The following is a 26,540-nucleotide window of genomic DNA, read 5'->3' as shown; positions in this document are numbered from 1 at the left end:
TAGAGCTTCTTATTCAAGGCCTTTCTATATTGCTATGTTGGTTATGACGTTGATGCTTGATGATGGCTTAACAATCCTACTCTTCTCATGAGAATATTTCAATTTGAGAGTATCCTTGTACCAGTTGTGTAATTATGAATACCTCCCCAATTAAGAAGGAGTGTTGGAAAATGTAACTAGGTTCGATCTTCATAATTATTATTTTACTTATGTCATTGTATATTTCATGTAAAATGCAAAATAAGACAAATAAATTTTATTTTTCAAGCATGGATTTCATGCTCACATCAAATGGTTATTTAGGTCAAGCATGTTCTTCATGCTTCTAGGGCTTATTGAGTCAAAAGAATATTTTTCATGAGTCAATTTATTGTATTAGAGTCAAGTCCCATTTGGAATTTTGAAAGAAGTAATAAAACGAATTTTGTTTGAGTCAAAACTATCAATTTTGTCCCCACAAGACCAAGTCAGCCCTGGAAGGGACCCATTTGACCTCCTGGATGTGTAAAAATAGAGGACAACTCAGCCTCATTTGGATACAAGCAAGCAAGTTCGATTTTTGTGCCAAGAAGGGAGAGAAAAAATAGCTAAGAAAGTTAAGAAGAAAAGCTAAATTCAAATCAGAGATAATGAAGGTCAAATAAGGAAGAATTTCTTCCACACGTGTGAAATTCTGCCCTAGTTTCTATCACACGTGTGAAGTTGCAAGAACTGCAGGGTCTAAAAATCTATTGCAGGGGCTGAAAATCTAAAGTTTGAGCAAGTTTGGAGAGCTTTGACTATTGTTGACTTGAGTTGACTTTGACTTGTTGGAAGAACTTGGAAGGAGGGTTGACTTGGGGTTTGTGGGAGGTCTTGATCTTGGATTTTGGGTCTTAGATTTCTCACTTTGATCTGATTCTATAATAAGAGAATATTTGATCGGATTTTCCCTTTGGAGGGATTTTTCCCTGGTATGGAGCCTATATCTTGTGTTCATTGTCTTTTTGTGATCTTCACGGTTTATGGTTTTGGTAATTGTTCGATGAAAAGAACATAATAAAAGTAGTAAGAAGCCAACATATATTCATAAGTAGCTATCAAGTGAAAGAGAAATCACCTTCATTGCGGCCCTGTTGTTTTCTCAATAACTTTGACCCATAGGTTGTCCCTTATTCCAACAAGTTTAATTAAATTTAATTATAATTAACAAATGTTAAAACAAAGTTTCAACCAGCTATAGTTCCCCCACGTTGGAGTCAAAGTGAGATTTGATGTTACAAAATCATAGGTCGAAACAGGGGATGTTACACCAATTATCAAGCAAAATATTTATGGATGTCAACAAACCTTATCTAGATCCACTTCTACACAAATTAGAGCACATAGTTGAATTCCTCTTTGTGGCTTAGCCTAATTGATGTAACAACCTAAAGCATTACCAATAATCCTAAAGGTCTCTTCATTCCAACAATGGAGGAGGGAACATGGCAATTTTATCCATATTGTTATTGTTGTGGACAACATCTTTGTCTAGATTGAAATTAGGGCTCCAGCAATCTAAATAAAGACCTTGATCCCCCAGGAAGTAAGGGTTGTTGTGAAAAATAAGATCATGATCAACTTTATTTTCAAACAAGAAAGTAAAGAAACCCTTGCCATAGAAGGAGACAGAGATTTTCCCTTCTACATGGAGTTTCCAATTTTTCTCCACCCATATATTCAAAGAGCAAGGCGATGACCAAAGACCAAAAAATTGCTCAATCAGGTTGCACTCGATAAGCTGAAGAGCCTTCCACACATGATTGGTTGGCATGGAGATGAATTTTGGGCATGTCATCTAACTTTTTCAATAAGCAAGCAGGCTTGAGTGCTAGAATCATGGACCACATGCAACCAAGGATCATGGACCACATGCAACCAAGGCATTGAAAGCAACATTGTCTTGGGCTCAATGGGGTAGAGGGGCAAGCCCCTCTGAACCTAAAGTCATCAGAAAAAACATGTGCAACTAAGGTTTCATTGTGCAAACTCAAAATCTCAATTATGCATAAACAATTCTCACACCTAATATATATATTAAAAATTTAAAAAAAATATATCATTCTAATTTTTGTTTTTTTTTTAAGTTTCACAAAAATAATTAATTTATTATTTCAAAAATAATAAAATATTGATAAAACCATAATAATTATTAAATTAAATTAACTAATTTAATATTATTTCATATATTAAAATTATATATATATATATATATTTAATAATAATAATAATAAATTTCTAATTTTTTCTCCTTTTCTTTTAAAAATATTTTTAGAAAGTTATTAAAAAATCAATTAAAATTCAAATTCTTAATTTTTAAATATGAAAGATTAAAATAAAGTCACGGGACTTCTTAACTCTCATAAGTGACCATTGAGGCCTTTAATTCAAATTACACTCTTAATTGAGTTTGGAGTTTTATAGGGAAAAATAGTACCCTCATGCTACTTTCCAACTCTTTTATATATCTATATATATATATATATATATATATATATATATATATATATATATATACAATTTATGTATTTATTAAGGTACATTTTAAGTCTAAAAGTAATGGGGGGTTGTTGAGTACCACAACAATTGGTGACAAGGGGAAATTGAGCTTGGAGAACGTGGAGCGATCGGATCTGGAGCTGCGGGAGCGCCCTGCAACTGTGCATCTCTGCGTCTGAGGCCGTCGCCTCGGCCCTGAGGCCGTGAGGACTCAGTCTTCTTCGCGTGGTGTTGTTCCTGCGGGGTGTCGTAACGGTGGTTCGGCCTCTGCTGCGTTTTTCTGGGGCTTCCTCCGTGCAGATCTGGGGGCTATGTCCGCTGATCTTGGGTGAGCTCGATTAGATCGAGCTTTGGCTGCTTCAATGGAGATTCCTTCGCCCCCTCTCTCAGAAGCCGAGGCTTTTGTCAATCTGCTGAGCTCTCTTCCTAAAAATAAAATGACCGAGGCTTCGAAATTTGTAAAGCGCCTGGATGACATCCCTGAGATCTCGCTTCCCCCTGAGAAGCCGATCCAGGTCGCCCTCTCTCTAGCGGAGCGGGCTTTGGTTGGGCAGTTCACTGGGCTCTGGCCCTCCCCAAAAACTACGGAGAGCTGGGTCGCAAGGAACTGGGCATCGCTCATTAAAAACAAAGTCACTTCGTATTTCCTGGGGAAGGGTGTCTTCCTGTTTGAATTTCCTGAAAAAGAAGATAAGGAGCTGATATTTCGCAATGGCCCCTATTTCATGGGCCCTCAGGGGCTGTATCTCAACAAGTGGATGCCCGACTTTGATCCAACAGTTGACGTCCCCTCAACCGTCCCTGTGTGGGTTCGTTTGCCCCACCTGCCAATGCACTACTGGAACTAGGAATCCCTCAAGCACATCGGAAACACCTTAGGTAAATTCATCGATCGTGCCAACAGCAAAGATCAATTTGATTGCGCTAGAATCTGTGTTGAAGTTGACCTTGAGGTCAGTCTACCTAAGGCAATAAAGATTAGGGTTGGAGGATGGACGCATGTTCAAAAGCTGGATTACGAGCAGCTTTCGTTCAAGTGCAGGAAGTGCCATGTCTACGGCCATTTTGCTAGAGGCTGTCCAAAAAACAGTGAAGCAGAGAAAGGCAAGGAGGAAGGATGGACGCAGGTTAAAAGAACCAAAAACAAAGCCCCAAGAACTGGTAACAACAATACCAAAGCTCCCCAGACTGGCTCTGGGTCCCAAATCCCTCACATGGAAGAACAAGGTAATAAATTTATCCAGTTAAGTCCAGCACCAGAGGACTCTCAAGGAATAGAGATACTGAATGAAGAACCACCCTTCAAAGAGCCCCCATCGGAGCCAAAGCAAGTCGAAAGAAATGTAGACAGAACGGAAGAGATACCCTCAGAAGAGGCTGAGGAAGTGCAAAGCTCGGAGGACTCAGAAGAGGAAGGAGAAATAGCAGGTTCACAATCCTCGGCCAGAAGATCATTGAGAGGCCGAAAATCTGCCCGCGAAAAAAGGGAGCAGGAGACTTACAAAGACAAATTACAAGGAAGTCAGCCTACCCTCGAGAAACTCTTGGCTAAAACACCGAAGATGACTAGAAATCAGCTCCAGAGCTCTAAAGGAGCTCCCCACACCAAAAGCAAGTGATGAAGATCGTCTCCTGGAACTGTAGGGGTATGGGGAGCAAAATAAAAGAAGAAGCCGTCAAAAGTCTGATAAGATCTGATTCTCCTGACATACTCCTCATCCAGGAGACTAAAATGGAGGATAAGGCCTTCCTCCATATTGGAAAAAATCTATGGAAGAGAAGCGAAGGACAAGCAGTCTCAGCCCGGGGTGCCTCAGGAGGCCTGGGCACCCTTTGGAATGCAAACAAATTCTCAAAGATTAAAGAGGTTGCCAACTTACATTGGTTGTTCACAAAGCTGAAACATGTGGACTCAGAGGAGTCCCTCTGTCTCTTTAATGTGTATGCTCCAGTTAGCGCAGGAGATAAAAAGAGCTGCTGGGATTCCATTAGAGGATTGGCAGATTCTGAAGATCTAGCAAACATCATCATTGCCGGAGATCTAAATCTCACATTAACTTTGGCTGAAAAACGTGGAGGAAGCATAGTAAGGGATCTGGCGCGTGAATGGGTGGAGGATCTGCTCCAGGATTGGGATATGATCGACATCAAACCCTCATCGGGCAAGTACACCTGGTCCAACAGAAGGCTCGGTCCGGGTCACATAGCGGCAAGGTTAGACAGATTTCTTGTTCAAAGTTCTTTCCTTCTTCTTGGTTTAGAATCTAGAATGCACATCCTTCCTTGCAGTGTATCTGACCACAGGCCCATCAAACTTGACCTTGTGGCCCATATGGATCAAGGCCCTATCCCTTTTAAATTCAGTCCACTTTGGGTCAAGGAGCAGTCCTTTATGCAATTAGTAAAAGACACATGGAAGCAACCTGTCAACGGCTCTGCCTTCTACGTTTGGGAAGAAAAGCTTAGGAGAGTGAAAGCTGCATTAAAAACTTGGGTTAAAACCCTTCCCAACCCATCAGTGGAAAGGAAGAAGATTCAAGAATGCCTCAAGAACCACCATCTGAAAGCAGAAAATGAAGTGATCACAAAAGAATCCCTTGACAAGGAGGCGGAACTTCAGCAAAAGCTCCTTAAAGCAAGCTTGGCCGAGGAAGAGTATTGGAGGGTCAAATCTCGTAGACTTTGGCTCAAGGCAGGAGATAGGAACTCTGTTTTCTTTCACAAGCAAGCCCAAGCTCGGAAAAATTTCAACTCTATCTCTGAAATCAAGGAAGAGAACACCATCCACAGAGATATTCAAAGTATAAAAAATGTTGCCTTCCTTCACTTCAAAAATCTGTACAGTGAAAAAGAGGACCTGGGGCAGACTTCAAACTTAGCAAATGAGGTGCCCACCCTGATTTCGGCCAGAATGAATCAGCCTTTGGAAGCAGAAGTCACTAATGAGGAAATCAAAACCGCCCTTTTCGCCATGGAGCCTGATAAGGCCCCGGGCCCAGACGGCTTCACTGCCAGATTCCTGCAGAACTGTTGGCAGATTGTGGAGAAAGATTTAGGCAGAATGGTTCGGAAATCTCAAAATTGTCAGAAAATAGGAGGAAGCACCAACTCGGCTTTCTTGGCCCTCATCCCTAAGGAAAAAGGAGCCAACACCTTCTCCAGATTTCGCCCTATCTCCCTTTGCAACATAGGCTACAAACTGATAACAAAAGTGATTGCCAACAGGTTGAAAATCATCCTCCCTTCCATTATTCCAGAGAACCAGGGAGGTTTTATTCAGGGAAGACAGATAGTGGACAATTTTATCCTAGTCCAAGAGGCGATTCACACAAGCTTGACCCGGAAAGAGAAAGGAATGGTTGTCAAATTGGACCTGGAAAGCGCCTTTGACAGAGTGAGGCACAGATTTCTGTTGGATGTCTTGCACAAATTCGGGTTTGGACCCAAATTCATCACCTGGATCAAGGCATGCATCAGTGAGCCATGGATCGCCCCTTTAGTGAACAGGAGGGCCACAGACTTCTTCAAAGCCTCCAGAGGGCTTAGGCAAGGGTGCCCTCTATCCCCCTTGCTTTTTGTCCTTCAGGCTTCTGTCCTCAGTTTCCTCTTGAATAAAAAACAGGCAGACCAAGAAATAATGGGACTTAACATTGCAAGAGGTGTCAAAAGCATAAATCATGCTCTGTTCACGGACGACTCTCTCCTGCTGGGCGCTGCCTCCTTACTCTTGGCCCAAAGATTCAAAGAAGTGGTGGATGCTTATTGTGAAGACTCAGGAAGTAGCCTCAATAAAGGCAAATGTCACATTTTCTGCTGGAATGCACTGAACAGAATGATTCAAGCCATTTCTAACTGTTTTGGTTTTGCAGCCTCCTCTGCTTGGTCATCCTTCAAGTATCTGGGTCTCCCTGTCTTCCAAAAAAGAGCCCTCAGCAGAGATTGGCTGCCCCTGCTGGAAAAATTCAAGTCCAAAATTCGCTCCTGGGGATTCAACTGGCTCAATTTAGCAGGTAAGACAGTGCTAATAAAAGCTGTCCTGAATAGTCTTCCCATCTATCAGGCTGCAGTGATGATGGCTCCTATTGGCATCACGAGGAAAATGGAGGAATATATAAGGAATTTTTTTTGGAAAGGTGGTAAAGCAAATGAGAAGAGAATCCCATTAATAAGCTGGGACACAATCTCCTTGCCCAGAATGGAAGGCGGGCTGCACTTCAAGAACATCAGCAAACAAAATATTGCTTTGGGGGCAAAACTGGTATGGAGGATCATCGCTCCAAATCCAGGTTGGGCTCAGCTTGTGTTATGGAAAAAGTACTTCCGTGGGCAGAGAGCACGCTGTCTAGACAATCCTATCACCACCCCTGGTACTATGATCCATAAGTTGTGTGAAAAAGCCTCTGTCTTAATTAAACAGCATGCGCACTAGATTCCGGGAAATGGAAAGCGTATCAACATTTGGGAGGATCACATTATGGGCAGCGACCCCATTGCTGAGGATCGCTCTCTGGTCCTGTTAAAAGTCTGGATGGATAGTGCAGGCGTCAAAACGCTGTGGGACTTATCCCAATGGGAAAATAATAACTGGCAGAGATGGAGAAACCTTGAGGTGCCAACGCAACTGTCCAAAGAATACACCACCTTCCTCGCCCATTTAAAAGGCAAAGCTCCACTGGATATCAGGAAAGCAGATGCTCAGGGATGGGGATCGATCCCGGGTAGTTACACAGTATCGCAGGGCTACAAACAGCTTACTCAGCACCCGAATGCGCCGCCTGATCCGAGGCCCTGGCAGGGGATCTGGTCCCATACAACGTTCCCCAAGATAGATATCTTTTGTTGGCTCCTTTGTCACCACAGGATCCTGACAGAGGACAGACTTCGTAAAAGAGGCATAATCGGTCCCTCACGCTACCCGTTGTGCGAAGACCACGAAGAAACTGCCGCTCACTTGATGCTCACCTGTAAATTCGCAACTATTCTTTGGAAGGAGGCATTAAGCCCTTTGAACTCTGACTTCGATCCTCCAAATCATTGCTCAAAATTGTTTTCAAACTGGAAGCGCTTATATCCTGGTGGCATTTCTCAGAATCCACATGTTAAAAACGCCTGGCTCGCCCTCCCCAAAATAACCTGCTGGCACATTTGGTTGGAAAGAAACCAAAGGATCTTCAATGACAAAAAGAGCGACCCCAAGATAATCTGGGTCAAAATCAAAAGCCACCTGAAAGAGTGTCTGGGAGAACAGCTAGACAGTGCAGACCTTAGTGACCAAGACGTTGTTTGGGGAGCCTCTTTGGGCCTTCAGTTCGTTGATAATATCAGACTCCCCCCCCTCTAAAGCACTGGCAAATCCGCCTCAATGCTACAGAATTCGTTGAGTTTTGCAGAAAGAAGGCAAGGAAAACTCTCTTCTTTGACGGTGCTGCAAAAGGCAACCCCGGCAGTTCCGAAGCAGGTGGTGTTGTTAAAAACGCAGAAGGCAAAACTGAATCTAGATATGCTTGGGGAGTGGGCTTCAACTCCAGCATTCAAGCTGAAGCTCTGGCTCTCCTTCAGGGGCTCAAGCTGCTCATATCTCTGGGAATCAAAGATGCAATTATTTTTGGGGATTCTCAGTCCATTATAATGGCCATGGTGGTTAATTCCTCTCCTTCAGATTTAAGATTATCAAGACTCCTGAGCAGAATTAGATTCCTAACAAACACCTTTCAGAATTTGGAGTTTCTTCATGTAAAGAGAGAAAATAATAAAGAAGCTGATGCTGAAGCTAACAAAGCGGTTCTTCTCCCCCCCGGAGCGCTCCTAAGAGACGGAGACGAAGGCTGGGATCCCATCCCTTAACCGTCAGTTTAATATGTTTTACTGTCTTTTATTGAAGCAGTTTGTCTGTATCTGCAAGCTAGGAAAGATAGATAAAGCTACAAGAATTACAGCTAGCAAAAATCGCAGACTCATTAGAAAGGAAGTCAATTGGTTCCTGACAGATGAGAAATCTGATCTCTGTTTACCTCATTGTAATCTGAATTAAGGCTTTCCAGCGAAGAATTAATACATCAATCTAACTATTTCTGTGAAAAAAAAAAAAAAAAGATACATTTTTATTTTATTTTTTTTGAAGGTACACGGTAGATCATTCTCATCATGGAGAGATGTGGCAAGCCTTCCTTAATTAATGTGACTTCTGCAAAATAAAAACTACACTTATTAAAATTGATAATGAGAGTTTTATGAAAAAAATTAATATTTTATGTGATTTTTCAATTTTAATTTTAATTTTTTAATTTGTATTTAATAAAATATACACTAAATTTTAAAGATTAATTTAATTAGTTAATAATTTATTGTTAAAACATTCTTGTTATTGAGAAATTACAAATTCAATTTACATAATATTTTGGGAACAAAATTAATGTATAATTAAGTAAAGTGATTTTGATATGTATGATACTCCATACAAATATTATGTAAACATAACAATGATCTATCTTCAAAATCCATAAACCACATAAAAAAATATGATAATATTTACTTAATAAGGTACGCGATAAATCATTCTCATCATAGGATGATGTGGCAAGCCTACCTAATTAATGTGGATAGGACTTACATTTATTAACTTTGATAAACGCTCTAAAATGCCTAAAATATTCCAGCACACTTTAACGCCTATTGGGTTGATCCTTCGTTATTCATGCGTATACCATTCAAAGTTTACATGGTAAATGCATCATTTTTATATGTCCAACTTCCCAAAACAAATGTATAATAGATATATAAACAAATAAAATTGCATGGAAGGGAGCATAGTCAAAGTTTACATTGTTAATTTTTATATGTCCAACTTCCTAAAACAAATGTATATAGATACTTCATATATAATGGTGATCACGATGAACATTAATTAGAAAAGGACAAACTAGAAAAAGTATCATTCTAATTTTGTTTTTTCATGAATATATTTTTTTTCGGGGGAATAATGAATAACTATTTTCTTTGGAATCAATGACAAATATTAAGGGCTTATTAACATTGCACATGAGGATGAATGGAATAGGAGTAAATTCATTTTGTTTAATAGGGTGGTTACTAAGAAATGGATTGCTATTTGTGAGGTGAATAAAATATGCGAGAAGATATGGATCACTTAGAAAGTCAAATCTCTGTATTATATTTAGTAAAGAATTATATGATCAATGACCTAAAAAATGTACAAATAATTGGAAGAAAGAAAAAAATATATAAATTGAGATTAGTCAAAAGGGAAGGGAACTAGATACATTTAATATATCAAATGGATGTAAAAGTATGATATGTGATGGTTTATTAAATTAATCAGATATATTTAAATTAGACATATTTATGTACTTTTACAAGTTTAAGAATAATTATTAATTGTAATCATGTAAATTTGTCTATGCATCTAGGCATGAACATATCTTATGATGTTTGCATATCATCATTGCTTTAGATTGGAGAATGTGGATCATAAAAAATAAACACGTGATTGTGGAGTTCTTATTACATTTGTCTAACAAGTAAGGAAATTCAAAATATGAAAACCCAATAGAATGAAAACTTGATTATGTTAGCATCATTCATGAGATAATTGAATGGGACTATAGATCCTTTAGAGATGTTATTTTAAAAGTAAAAGGTTTAATCTTCTTTACATAAGGAGATTTATTAGACATGACCTAGCTAGTGGATTGTATTTTATTGACATATATAGATAAATGTTAGCATCTTAGACTAAACCATATGTGCTTCCAAAACACAATAAACAACTTTTCTTACATCCTCATGTCTTGAACAAAAATTGGTGCTTTATTATTCCTTGTACACCTAAGGAGTAGATGGGTTTTAAAAATGTAGTTATTCCATTGATTGTTGCACCAAGTCATGAATATGATGATTTAGATATATGTTAATGTAATAAAAACACCAAAATTGAGAAGAAGTTTTTGTAGAATCACTTCTCCTTCCTTCATTTTTAGTGAAGGTGAGTGATCAAACGTTTTAGTAGATGTTTTTTTTGCATTATTCCTAAACAATTATGGTGCACTACTACACTTTAATATCAAAAGCACTAGTGCTTCATGGATACAAGCACACTAGAGAAAAAATATAGATGCCAAAAAGATATTGGTGCTCCACTTTGGACGAGGTGCATCGATGCTCACATTGGTGTAAGTGTATCAATGATTATATATCTATGCACATAGGAAAGTCAACAACCCAAAAGTACATCAATGTTCCATATTGGTCTTCGTCATGTGTATCGAAGCACCAATATCCCAAAAAGGCATTATTGCTCCACTTTTATATTAACACATCAATGTTCCTATTTGGTGTGGGTGCACTAGTGCTCCTATAAGGTATGGGTGCATCATAGCTCCTCTTTAGGTATAAATGCACTAATGTTCCACCAAAGAACTAAACAATAATTCATATTTCTTTTAACTTATTGAAAGAGGTAGGAAAAACCTAAATATGACTCTTAAAAAGAGGGAAGAAAGAGGGTTTGGTTCATTTCTTCATTTTACTTAAGAAAAGAGGAAGAGAAAGTGGCAATACAAGAGAATGCAATACAAATATACATGAATGAAAGGAAAGACAAAGGATATTTCAACTAAGTAACTCCTTTTTCCCCTCTTAATTTTTTCCATTATTGATTTTATTTCTAGAATTTTCCATTTCTCACTATTGTTCCTAATGTTTTAACTAGGTTTGATTTTTTTTGCTAAGACTTTTTCCTCTAATGTATATGTTATTGATGGATTTATTTTAGGGTTTTATATCCATGGATCGCTACTACACTGGGTGTGAAATTTGATGTTATTGTTTGATGTTTATGATAAAAGTTGATTGTGATGTCAAAGTTTATTTAGAAACTCTTAAAACTTTTATACATTTCTTCTTGTGCCCCAATAAATGTCAGAATTATAGTGTCTTTTAAATAACGTCTCAATTTCAACATAATAGTTTCACGCTTCTAAGATTTTTCAATTTGACCAAATGACCATTAGATATGTTTAAACAATCAATGAAGTTGACTCAATTAAACTTTCAATAGTTTTGACTAGGTCAAATTGCCATTGGTAGTCCAATATCTATGTAAAATAAAATATTCTAACCCAAGAGATCGGGTGCCAATTATGTAATATTCATTACATCCATAATGTTTTTTTTGTCATTTCTGTGATATTGTTGACCAACGCTTGTTGATCATTTATGCATAGCTTCTCATACTTTATGTTATTCGTAACTCTCTTATTTTGTGATACTTAGCCAAATTCACATTTATAGGTTGTTTGCCACTTTTCTATCTTTTCCCTTCATGCATTACTCACAACTCACAAAATCCAACATAGTCATTTTTGTGTTTGTGGGTTACAAACACTCTTTTTCTTGAAGTCATCTCGCATATTTCATCTGCAATTTGTACTCACATTTCCGCAATCTATAAATTGCACCTCATTTATATACTTAACCATTTTTCTTCAATGCAAGTTGTGGGGGGAATTTTCTTCACTTTTCTTCCTACATGGTTATCTCTCGCATGCATATACTTAGTTGTTTCACTTATATGTGGGTTGACCTCCTCATGTATTACCTTGTCTTCTTGCACGACCCCATACTTAGTCATATTCTTTGCGGATGCAAGAGACCTCCTTCAACAACATCCCATTTTTGCAACTCACAAACTGCATTCATTTTTTCTAGTGCCTCTTTCAAGGCACATTAAATCACTAGGTCAGTGCATAATTTAGAAAATTAAATATATATTTGTTATTAAATGAGGCACATGTCTCGTTGAGATACATCTATCTTTCTAAATCAATGTAGTACTTATTATTTATTAACCACTCCCTGGAATATGTTCACACGAAAAAGGGTAATAACACACTTAATATTATCAAGCTTTCAAATTAACCACTTATTAGTTCATTCATTTGTTTGACATTACCAATAGGTAGTAAAAAAGAATAATAAGCCTTTTGTGGAGATATTCTTAGCACTCTTGGACACAAAACTGTGTTTTTCATTGGTCCATGGCCTATAGATGATAGTTTAGGCTCAACCTAAAGGAGAAGAACAATAACAAAGCTTAGACCTTAGGCATCGTGCAAGTTGGGTGCATTCCTGAAGTCTTTGAATTTTTATAATTGTTTTATTGGTGTGCTAATAACTTTGATATCAGGAAAAGACACACACTACTCTCAAAAGCTGATAAGACCCCTAGCCCATTAACCCTAGTGTATTCAACAAGATGCTACAACTTCCTAAAGCTAACTAAGTTTTTAGAGTAGAAGAGGCCAACAACTGCTTTCAAACCACAAGGGAGGGAAGGGCCTTTTGAAGAAAAATTCTTGAAGAAATTGAGAAAAGAGTTGGTTACCTCTAGCAAAATTGAGGTATGTGCACTCAAAAACCTCTATAATGAGTTTGCTGGTTATTTGCATGAATTATTAGGGAGGAATAAATTGAATGTGTTCCTAAGTATGTTCTTTACGTTCTACACTTTTTGGTACATGAAGGATTTTTTTTAAATTAGGAGTACACAATCTCTATTGAAATTTCTTGAAGGTTGGGAAATTTTATTTAATAAAAAATGTTATATATGTTTTCAAGCCTAGTATATTCCATTGTTCATTGCAATGTTTTTGAAGGCCTCTCAAATTTGTGGCACTCCAACTTTGATGTTGACCCTGTGCAATCTTAGTTCCACTTTTATCCAATCCAAAATTTCTTTCTTTCAAAATTCAGATGAATTTTGATTGATCATTTAGCAAGTGCTCTGATAAAGCCCTATCCCTCTTGGAAAAAGGAAGAAATTTTCAAACACAAGAGGAATTTTCATACATTCATATGTTTGGATTTGAATGGAAACCTTTTATGATTCCAATATATATCTGTGACAAGTTCTTAGCAGAAATGTGTCGACAATAAAAGTACGAGGCACATTTCTTCAATGAAAAGAGAAAAAAGCAATTCAAACATCTGTCATCGGACTTGGCAATATCAATTTCAATAATATTTCCTAATATTGATGAATATACCACATACATGGATAATTAAAAGTTAACCGAGTTAGAAGCAATCATTGGTTTCAACCCTAAGACTAGTTTTGACACCAATCTAAATTCTATTGGATATAGTACCATTTTTCAAGTAATACAAGCTAAAGTTGGAATATATAATTAAGTCTTGCATGATAATCCTCAAGATTTTCATTAAGGTCTCAATGATATAAAAACACTAATAGACCCCACAGATAACATGGATATCCTACCACAAGGGTTGGTTCCACTTCACAACAGTTACAGAAGAGAACCTCTACATTGAGGAGCTAGTTTCAAAGGAAGGAGTTGAAGAAGAATGCTAGCGAATCTATTGGAGAAGGTGGTGATGGAAATCACCCAAAATTCAATTTGGAAAAGACACAAATTATTGGAGTCATTTCGAAAATAAAACCCATGGCACACCCACAAATCTTAACATTCAAGTTATGGAGATGGATGATATTGATGAAACACTAGAAGTGCCAGAATGGGATGAAAGGAACTCACTAGAAAGTTAATCAATTGCTAAGGAATTGGATCAATAAGAGCTAATTGATTTTGAAATAGATTCAGTGATATTACATCATGTAGTTTATAACAAAAATTTAAATAGATTGCAATTTGAAAATATGACTATTAAAAAAGATTAAGTTATTGACAAGGTTAATTCATAGATATACATTGAAGGAATAAATCCTTCCAAGTTGTTTGAATTCTATTAAGCAACTGGGGACAGATTGGTATATTCAAATTTTGAACAAGACGAAAAGAATGAAGTACTAAAACAAATAATAAAGTATTTGGAAATCACTTTGTTACCAAAATTGTTATTTCTTGAACCTTTATCTATAGTCAACCAACCCAAATTGCAGAGAAAACCGTAAAAAGAAACTAAAGGATTAAGTGTAGATTTTTCTGTAGATTCAACAACTCATGTAATTTTCTAAAACGCAAGACAAGAATCTACTCTACTCATAAGAGCACAAACCAATAATGATCAATGAAAATAATAATCAGCAAGAGGAAGAATATTAATCGCACATAGAACAATATTTCTCTAGGGAAATAAACTGCTCAAAACCTCAACTATCTATATTGCATTAATCAAAAATCCAACAAGAAAATACAATGTTTTTTCTCTATAGAACAATCCCTACACAAGCATGATCAACTCTCTATCTCACAAGCCTACTCTAGCCAAAACTTAGCCAATTTTCCTACCTGCCAAGCCCCTATTTCCTTGCACAATTCGTAAGAGGATCATCCCATATTTAATTGGGAAATCCTTCTTCCAAAACTGTGTAATCCAAACTTAGGTCCATAACTAATTTCATGCATGATCTATACAACTTGGAAAATCATACAACTAATAGTACATTGTCCCTGCACTCTAGACTCAACTGAGTCTTTCTCTGAACTGACATGTATGAGTTTATCTTGAGTGAAACTCCAGTTAGCTGGAGTAGCACTAAGGATGCACCAGTGCACCAACTCACTGCTAGACCTCTATTAGTTCCTCCAAAAGTTAGAACTAATTTAACTGACCATAACTCAGTCAAACTGAGTTATCTAGTTACAACTCAAATAAACTCATCATGGACCCCTAAAATTTAGGGATCACACATACATGACTACAGAAATACTTCTAACTCGAAATTCCTAAGTTAATTAAGTCAATTTAACTTAATTAACTATTTACAAGTTTCTATGAGAATAGAATCTGATTTTAATTCACAATTTAATTCAAGGACAAATTAAACTAGAATTTCTTGTTGCCATTTCTCAACACTCCCTCTCAACAAGAAATGGATTATCAGCTACCCTGATCCTATCTCTTTGAAACTCGAATTTACATCTTGATAAAGCCTTCGTCAAAATGTCATCATTCTGATCCTCTGTGGGAATATACTCCAACAACGTAATCTGCCTCAATACACAATCTCGAAGATGATGACATCGGATATCAATATGCTTGGACCAATCATGAAAAATTAGATTTTCACAGAGTTTGATACAACTTTTATTATCACAGTAAATCACAGTTGGATCCATCTGCTGACCAAACAAACCAACTAGAATCTTCCTCATCCAGATGGCCTCACATGCTGCTTGACTTGCAGCTGTGTACTCTTTCTCTGTTGAACTGAGTGAAACCAATATTTGTTTCCTGATGTACCATGAAACCGCTGCTGAGCCAATGCTGAAGATCCGTCCTAATGTGCTCTTCTTTTCGGATGGACTCCCTGCCTAATCTGCATCAATGAAGCCTTGAAGCTTCAGTCTCTTTATCCGTTTATACCACAATCCAGATTAAGTAGTGCCTCTGAGGTATCTCAACACTTGCCTGGACACCTTCCAATACAACTTGGTAAGCTTAACCATCGCTTGACTAAGTTGGTTAACTTCATAGCACATGTCTGATCATGCGTTCACCAAACACATGAGTGAACCCACAAGCTTCCTATAAATGGTATCTTCCACTACTTCACCCGAAGTAGCATCCTCCTTCTTCCAGTTACCTACTAGAGGAGTCTCCATGGGTTTACTTCTCTCCATGTGGAACCTTTTCAGTATCTCATTGGCATACTTTCCCTGAGAGACAAAAGTTTCCCATCACCTTGCCATACTTGCATTCCCAGGAAGTAGTGCATGAGCCCCAAGTCCTTCATTTCGAACTCTCTTTCAATATCCTCTTTGCAAGACTTGATCAAATTATCATTACCTATCATAATCAAATCGTCGACATATAAAACAATGATCAACAATTTACCTTCCACCACAATGTGGTACATGTTCACATCTGCTTCACTTTTGGTGAAGCCCGACCAAGTGAAGTAGTTATCGATCTTGATGTACCAATCACGGGGTGCTTGCTTCAACCCATACAATGCTTGCTTGAGACAGTACACATGCAACTCATGGTCAAAAACCTCAAAACCTTCAGGCTGCTCAATGTACACCTCTTCCTCAATCTTTCCATTAAGGAAGGTTGTCTTTACATCCATTTGATGTATCTTCCACCCCATCTGCACTAATAATGCCAGTATGGATTTGATCGATGAGTACCTTGCAATAGGAGAAAAGATCTCATCATAGTCAATTCCCTCTACCTGTGAAAAGCCACAGGCCACAAACCTGGATTTATTATTCTCCACACGACCATTTTATTCTTGCTTTACCTTGTAAAGCCATCAGGAGCTCACCACTGACTTGTCTGTCGGTCTTGGGACCACATCCCAAACAATGTTACGAACAATGGAATCATACTCCTCCACCATGACATCAACCCAAACCGGTTGTTGCACTACCTCCTCAAAGGAAGATGGCTTTGTATCAACACATCCACTCATAAGATCCATGTATCTAGTGTACCTCTCAGGTGACCTCCTCTACCTGCACTGTGATGTGGGTGCTCCCACATTCTCTCTCACATCCTGCAATAACTTGTCAACCTCTCTGGTGCGCTTTCTCCCATCTCTAGAAGACTATGCCTGAGTGGATGTCTCCACTCTCGGATCCTCTGCATGTGGCTGCTCCACATCAATCTGAGGCTCCTCAACCTTAGGATATAAATCTCCTCAACCACATGTAGTTGAAGCTACCTCTCAAGGGAACATCGCATGGCCTTCTCCTCATTGAATCTAACATCCCTGCGAACCACTCTCATCCTGTTGGTCAACAGGTACACCCGATATTTGTGAGGTGTATCAGTGTACCCCACAAATATCTCCAACTCTGTTTTCCGCTCAACATTTTTCCATGCATCTTTGGTCACATGAAAATATATCGATGACCGAAAAATCCTTAAGTGACCAACATTTGGTCTATTCCCTAAGAAAGCCTCCTCTAGTGTACTCATCCTAAGTATCTGATGCAGACTTCTGTTATGCAAATAAACAATTGTGTTGCATTACTCAACCCACAAGTGCAGTGGTAGGCCCTGATCATGTAACATCACCCGTGCTACCCCTACAATGCTTCTATTCTTCCTTTCCACCACCCCATTCTGTTGTGGGTTATGAGGGGTCGTCAAACCACGTATAATCCCTTCTGCCGCACAGAAGTTCTTAAACTCATTTGATACATACTCACAATTATTATCACTCCTCGGAGATTTAACCTTCTTGCCAGACTCTTTCTTGACCAATGCTTTAAATTCACAAAACTTTGTGAAAGTTTGATCTTTCTTCTGCATGAAAAAGATCCAACATTTATAAGAAAAATCGTCAACAAATATAACATAATACATGTGTTTGGTCATGGATGTTGTCAAGAATGGTCCACACACATCTGAATGGACTCACTCTAGAATTTCCTGTGCTTGATTGTCTCTGTCATGAAAGGAATATTTGGTGTATTTTCCCAAAGTACACCCTTTGCATGTGTCAACTTGCTCTAGTGTACCTTTGGTAAGACTAGTAGAAATTTGATGCATGATTTTCAAAGCACCATGATGCAAGTGACCCAACCACCTGTGCCTCAACTCACTGATGTCTCGGCTCTACACCTTCTCTTCTTTCGTGGTCAAGGCAGCACAATCCTCTACCTCCAACTTGTAGAGATTCTTCACCCGAATCCCTATCCTCTTTACCTGTCTCGTGGCTATGTGAAGAAGGAATGCCTTTCCCTTACTAAATATCACATCGTAGCCTCTATCCTCCAGCATGGCAACAAATACAAGGTTCTTCTTCAAACCAGGAACATACATAACATCTCACAAAGTGATCACATCATTGCCTCAAGAAATACCAAAGATCACATCATAACCTCTATCAATGAATTTCTTGAGGCCATTGTCCTCTAGCAGTGCCTCCATCCTGTCCTTCCAGGCTATGTAATTCAAGTTGCCTTCCAAGGCATACTTGAGTCTCAAACTGTAGAAATCCATTAGCTGATCCTGAAGTATGAATCACATATTCAAATTTCACTTGTAACCCCAAACTCGAAATCTCCTCTAGTATACTTTCTCAAGATCCGATACCATGTATATTTTTCTGTAGATTCAACAACACATGTAATTTTCTAAAAAACAAGACAACGATATACTATACTCTTAACAACAGAAACTAATAATGATCGATGAAAATAATAATCAACAAGACGAAGAATATCAATCGTGCATAACACAATATTTCTCTAGGGAAAGAAAATACAATGCTTGTTCTCACTAGAACAATCCTTGCACAAGTATGATTAGCTCTCTGCCTCACAAGCCCACTCTAGCCAATAGTTAGCCAATTTTGCTTCCTTCCAAGCCCCTATTTCCTTATGCAATTTCTAAGAGGATTAGCCCATATTTAATTGGGAAATCCTTCTTATAAAACTGCACAATCCAAATTTAGGTCCATATTTAATTGCGTGCATGATATGTACAACTTGGAAAAGCATACAACTGATAATACATTGTCCCTGCACTCTAGACTCAACATGGTCTTTCTCTGAATTGAAAGGCATGTGTTTCTCTTGAGTGAAACTCTAGTTAGCTGGAGTAGCACTGAGGATGAACCAGTGCACCAACTCACTACTAGACCTCTACTAGTTCCTCCAACAATTAGAACTATTTTAACTGACCATAACTTAGTCAAACTGAGTTATCTAGTTACAACTCAAATAAACTCATCCTGGACCCTTAAAATTTAGGGATCATGCATACATGACTACAAAAAGACTTCCAACTCGAAATTCCTAAGTTAATTAAGTCAATTTAACTTAATTAACTATTTACAAGTTGCTATGAGAATGAAATTCGATTTTAATTCACAATTTAAGTCAAGGACAAATTAAACTGGAATTTATTGTTACCATTTCTCAACATTAAGGAAGAATCAAATTTTCGAGTCAGAGTCTGACAATACATTTGTTGATAATATTAATAAGATAATTGATACAATCTTTGAATTGTGGGGAGTAATCATGATCTTAGATAATATATTTGTCCAAATTAATTTCCTTATTAAATATTTAGAAAATGCCTTGGAAAATGATGATATGTTTTACAAAGAGGCCTTCATCATATTTATTATGAAGGTTTCAAACATGAATGAGGCTCAAAGGCAAGAACCAAATATTCATTCCCCAGGAAGAATTAAATGATTAAAATATTATTCAAAAGAGAGAATAATAATGTTCCAATAATTTCCCACATGGCATAGAGCAGACAATCATAGGGTGTTCTATTAAGGCACTTCGTGGTGTAAAGTTCACTGGTTCAAAACTACGTGGGTAAAAATCCATCCATGCTAAGGGTTGGTGTGGCTTAGGCCAAGTACAATCCCCAAGTGATTTTGACGACTTAGATTCCCCTAGGTTGCGGCTACTCAAGCCACAAGTTAGGCATGTCAGTTATCTTAGGACTCAAATTACCTAGCAAACAAAAAAGAAAAATAGTGTTCCAAGCATTAATTTCTAAGTGTGATAATATTAAGAAAAGAATGAGTAATATATTCTTTAAGTTGATCGAGGTATCAAAGAAATTGGAAGGGCCTAGCTTAATTATGGATGTTATGTTGTTAAATCAAGAACAAACACAAGAGAGTGTGGATGTATTAAGGATCATGTGAGGCAATAAATTCAACGTACTTGTTGATTTCCCTAAGGAACAAATTAAGGTTAACACTTTTTTTCAGCGAGAATGAAGACAAACCTAACATAGTACACCAAGCCAATTATTATTTGAAGGATGTTGAAGATGAGTTACTTGAAGTTCGGGTAAAATACGAATTCATTGTTTCATCTTACTGGAATATATTAAGCAATGGCTCAAAGATATGTTAGAAAAAGTAACGACATCCAGATAACTCATCAATGGTTCCAATGGTTAGTTTTTCAGCTCACATCCAATAGTTAAAATTGGGAGAAATCTTCAACACTTGAGGATTTCTTTTCTAGCAATATAAGTAAATTATATAGTTTGATCCCCTATATTTCCTTTATTCTTCCAAAACAGCATAATCCAAACTTAGATCCATAACTTATTGCATGCATGATCTGTACAACTTGGAAAATCATACAATTGATAGTACATTGTCCCTGCACTCTAGACTCAACTAGGTCTTTCTCTGAACTGACATGTATGAGTTTATCTTGAGTGAAACTCCAGTTAGCTGGAGTAGCACTAAGATGCATCAATGCACCAACTCACTACTAGACCTCTATTAGTTTCTCCAACAATTAGAACTAATTTAACTAACCATAACTCAGTCAAACTAAGTTATCTAGTTACAACTCAAAAAAACTCATCCTGGACCCCTAAAATTTAAGGATCACACATACATGGCTACAAAAAGACTTCTAACTCGAAATTCCTAAGTTAATTAAGTCAATTTAACTTAATAATTAACTATTTACAAGTTGCTATGAGAATAGAATTTGATTTTAATTCACAATTTAATTCAAGGAAAAATTAAACTGGAATTTCTTGTTGCCATTTCTCAACACTCCCTCTCAACGAGAAATGGATTATCATCTACCCCGATCCTGTCTTTGTGAAACTCGAATTTACATCTTGACAAAGCCTTTTTCAAAATGTCAGCATTCTGCTCCTCTATGAGAATATACTCCAATAATGTAATCGCCTCAATACACAATCTCGAAGATGATGATATCGAATATCAATATCCTTGGACCGATTATGAAAATTTGGATTTTCAGAGAGTTTGATACAACTTTGATTATCACAGTAAATCACAGTTGGATCCATCTGCTGACCAAACAAACCAACCAGAATCTTCCTCATCTAGATGGCCTCATATGTTGCTTGACAGCTATGTACTTTGCCTCTGCCGAAATGAGCGCAACCAATCTTTGTTTCCTACTGTACCATGAAACAAATGTTGACCCAATACTAAAGATCCATCCTAATTTGATCTTCTTGTCAGATGGACTCCCTGCCCAATCTGCATCAGTGAAGCCTTGAAGCTTCACTCACTTTATCCGTTTGTACCACAATCCATACTAAGTAGTGCCTCTGAGGTATCTCAGCACATGCTTTGCCACCTTCCAATACAACTTGGTAGGCCTAACAATCGCTTGACTAAGCTGGTTAACTGCATATCACATGTCCGATCGTGTGTTCACCAAATATATAAGTGAACACACAAGCTGCCTGTAAATGGTAGCTTCCACTACTTCACCTGAAGTAGCATCCTCCTTCCTCCAGTTACATGTTATATGAGTCTCCATGACTTTACTGCTCTCCATGTGGAACCTTTTCAATATCTCGTTGGCATACTTGCCATGAGAGACAAAAATTTCCCCATCACCTTGCCATACTTCCATGCCAGAAAATAGTTCATATCTAGTGTAATATTTGGATTTTGAGTTTAAAGCTTGAGATTACAAGGATGTAAACATTTTCATCCCAATGACTTTTTTTGAAATTATCTTTTGAAGTTCTTTGCAAATGTGTTCCATAATTATTTTCATCTATCCAAATGTGTGACTCTTTACTTCCAATCATGCTAGAAATTCACGATTGATGATTTCATTTATATTTGTGACAATGTGTACCCAATTATTGTGAATATTTGACACTTGGTCCTATCTCGGGCCTTTTCTTTTTCTATTTTTTCTCTAATTCTTTGTTATCAAGAAGTTCCATCTCTATAAAAAAGAGGTGGGGGGGATCAATTCCCTCAAATATTATCACTAAGAATTGCCCCCAACGATCAACAAACACTTGAAACATTTTTTTTTCACTTTCAAAGTCTTTTTTTCTTAAAAGAAGGTTTGGATTATCTACAAAATATAAATTCTCTTTGGGAAAACAAATTTTGAATTATATATGTGTGAAATTATTTGAATATATTCTTATATTATTAATATTGCTTTAATAGATTTTGTTGTAACGTATATGACAATGTCATGTTTTGATTAGGCAAGAAAAATTGACCATTAATAGGTTAAATAAGGCATATAGTGACAAATAATTTTATTCCCTTGTATGAAAGGGAATGAAAATAAGAAGAATTTAAAAAACCTTGTTATGAGATTAGGCTCTTTGAAGCGCAGGATGAATATTGCTAATTCGCCAGTTATTCAATATATGTTTTATTATTGTTGTAAGGCTTTGTAACATTTTAATATAGATACATGCATACATATGATTTTTCGAATTAAAGACAAAGTGCCCTGCCCTAGGATTGGAATGACCAAGGTGTGCCAAATTGTAGAAGAATATGGGTGAACATGTTGATGGAGATGGAGCATATGGAAATGATGTTAATCCTATAAAAGAAAATGATACTAGTATAATTGAGAATGAGAGGACAAATAGATTGATCCATGACACCTTTTCTCCAACAAATGATAAGTTTAATGATATCCATGTATAATTTTAATTGATAAGGCATGTAAACCTCTATATGATGGCTCAAGGAAAAATCTTCTCTTTACTATATTGTAGTTGGTGAACTTGGAGGTATTGAATGTTTTTTCAAATATCTATTTCACATGGATCCTAAAGTATGCAACACACGCACACACACACACACACAAACACATGTTTTAGTGTAAATTCTATAAAGGATGCAGTATTGATGAGCATTTGTTACACTAATATTTTATTTTTTAATTGTGTGGATTGTTAAGTGATTTTCTCATACCAGTGTCAAATAATTTACTTCTCACATATTGAGAATTTTATGCCATTATCAAAGATATATAAATGGAGTATCAAGTTTTTGATGCATGTCCTCGTGATCATATTATATAATATGGTAAATATGAAACAAAGTTGGAATGCCCTCAATGTGGAATTAGTATATATCAAACTTATCAAGTGACAAATACGGTGCACTGTAAGGTTTTTCATTATTTTCTCATACTTCCACATAAGAAAAAATATTTAGGTGCAAAAACATAGAACAATTTATGGATTATACACATAACAGAAGTGAAGATGATGCTATAAAATGTTTGTAGATGGTTCTACATTTAGGGACATCAAAGAAAGATGTACAATTGTTAAATAACAACATCATAATGTATGCTTTCATTGGCAGTTGATGGTGTCAATCCATTTGTAGATTTTAGGTTTGTCTACTTAATGTGGCCTATTTTTGTTATAAACAATATTCTTCTGTCTCGGATGTCAATAAAAAGGGAGCAAAAAATATTGGCAATTATTATTTCAAGTATTTAATTACAATAATATTTTCAACGTGATGTGGTTTTATTTGTCTTCTTTGTTACATAATTTATTATATTTACAACGTAATAAAATATCACATGTGTATTTTCAAATAATTAGGTTGGTAACAAGTTAAAGGTATGGATGTATATCTTGATCCTCTTATTAAGAAACATCTAAAGTCATGGGTTGGCATCACCACATACGACATCTCTAAACTAGTTGAGCAGAGACACTTTCATTTCCATGGAAAATTTGTGATGTCCTAGGGATAACATATTTTTGTGGTGTGTATAATACTACACTTTAACAATATATAATTTTATGGAAATATCATGCATCTTTTCGAACTAAATGCTTGATATACTAGTATATTTTACATTGTTCATACATACCTTACATGTCTTCAAACAAAGCATAAATTTACAACTCTAATTTGTGGCTAAAAAATAATGTGTCGATGTTCACGAAGTTTAGGAAAGGAGGTGTTTGATGAGTATATGCACTTCCTCCCTAAGAACCATAAGTAACAAACAAACAAACAAACAAACAAAATTAATTTAATGGAAATTAGAATATAATAAGATCAACTGTAAAGGTAAGCAATTGATCCCTATATTGGTAAATGTAACATATATATATATATATATATATATATATATATATATATATATATATATTCAATTATTTTTAGCATACCTAATAGTTATTGGTGTTTGATTTATATTTATAAAGGTTACCAATGCATTAATGGGATTCCACGAGGAATGAAAAATACTCCATCCAATTCAACATGATGTCTTACTATGAGCACCTACAAGTACCTTATTTGTTTGATATAATGAACATCAAGAATAATTTTATAGAATCATTGTGGAGAATTTTAGATGGAAGGAGTAACAACGATAAAATTGTCAAAGATTGTAGTGATATTCAAGTATGCAATACTTTTCTTGCGATGTGTAACCATACAATATTTTGTGCTTATTTACAAAGTAGGAAGGCAATGTTGTAAAAGGTGTTATTCAGAAAATTAGATTTCCCACCAATTTTGCCTCAAACATATATAATATATTAATAAATAAAAGTGAATTTGGTGGGGTTAAAATTTCATGATTGGCATACCTTTATGAAGGTATTTAGTTAAATTATTTTAGTGTTATTCCTTTTTTTAGAAATTGGGTATGTTTTTGAATTTGGGGAAAAAATAATGATTCGTTTTGTGTTATAATATATTTAACCTTTATCTCTCCTATAAAACTTTGATAACAACATAAAACATTCTATATATGATCTTGACAAGTACACATGGTAAGTAACAATTTATATTTGAAAGATAATTAGTTGCATAACTTGTTGACATGTGATTTTCTTTCATGTAATTATTATTTTATTGAAATTTGTGATTTGCTTGCATCATGTGCTGGTGGTTTTCATTTTAAGAAATACATAAAGAAGATATAAAGTATTGGAAGAGAGAAATTCCTCAAATAAGTGTGAAATGAAAAAACATCTACCTTCAACCTTTTTCACTGCATACAAACATTACCTCACACACCTAGTTGAGGGGATTGAAATGTGTGAATCTATACACACAAGGTCAATGTGAATGGTGACTAAGGAACTTGAAGACATTGTAGGCTTTCATTAGACAAAGATCGCATGTTCAGGGCCCTATGGTGTATCAATTCTTTGTGTATATTAGTGAATATATTCTTGAAGTAGCAATAAATATCAATGTGCCTCACATTTAGAACTTCAATTCTAGAATAAAACATCAAGGATAACTTTATCAAGAAAAGGGAGAATGAGGAAAAATAAAAGTGGGACACAATAGAGTTGTAATCACTTGTATTACTTTTTATCAATATTATCATTCTTATTAATTTTTTTCATCCATCATTTCTTAAGCTTCACTTATAGTACCTAATTATTCAATTGTTCCTCCTTCATCCAAGTGGTCAAAAGTGGGATGTACTACATCTACACGTTGAAAATAATCTTGATTGGATGAAGGTATGGATAAAACAATATACATAAGCCACATTGTAAGTTATCATGACATGGGAGCCCCGAGGGTTAAACCTTTGATTCCAAGATAGCCACAATCTTCCAAGTTATTGATGTTTCCTATGGTAGTGATAGACATCTAGAGGTATCTAAAAATAGATATTATGGCTCTTTGGGTGATATAATCAAGTTATACTTTAAATCCCTCAAATTATACCTCTTTAATATCGCTTGGTAAAAGCTATGAATGAAAGACCAAAGATCCAAATAACACTATTATTGAGCATGGTAATGGATTTACCATAATTAATACAAGGTTAATAGATTTGGTACAGAGCCATATGCACTTCCACGTTAATGTGAGAAATTCTTTTATTTATAGGTGCATAAAATTGGCTAGTCATATGGGTGCATTATTAATTATATTAATGGGGTCCATCTGAGAAAGTATTTATGATTGGTCTAAACAAGGTGGATCGATGTCCTTTTCAACTCATAAAACGCATATTGATTGTCAGATATAATCCAAGTGGAAGGCTTGTAAAGTATATTGTAGTAGAAGAAGATGATATTGAAGAAGATCACAAAAAAATGATGCAAAGGAGTAGCTAGATGTATAAAAAAAAGAAGCTGAAGATATAGATGACATTGTTCTATATGATGATATCCATGATGGTATTCTAAACAATGATATTGATGATAATATTTCTATGGCCAATATTTTCAATGGTTCTGATTTTGATGATACAAATATTAAATTGGATGAGGAAGAATATTTTTGTTTGTGACTAGAGGAATCGGCAACTAGGTTTCTT

Source organism: Pinus tabuliformis, chromosome 3_2 (assembly GCF_031772625.1).
Source record: "Pinus tabuliformis cultivar Carrire ecotype Pingquan chromosome 3_2, CPIR1, whole genome shotgun sequence".
In the NCBI taxonomy this organism is placed as follows: Eukaryota; Viridiplantae; Streptophyta; class Pinopsida; order Pinales; family Pinaceae; genus Pinus; species Pinus tabuliformis.
The sequence above is the reverse complement of the archived record's forward strand: the minus strand, read 5'-3'. Positions refer to the sequence as shown.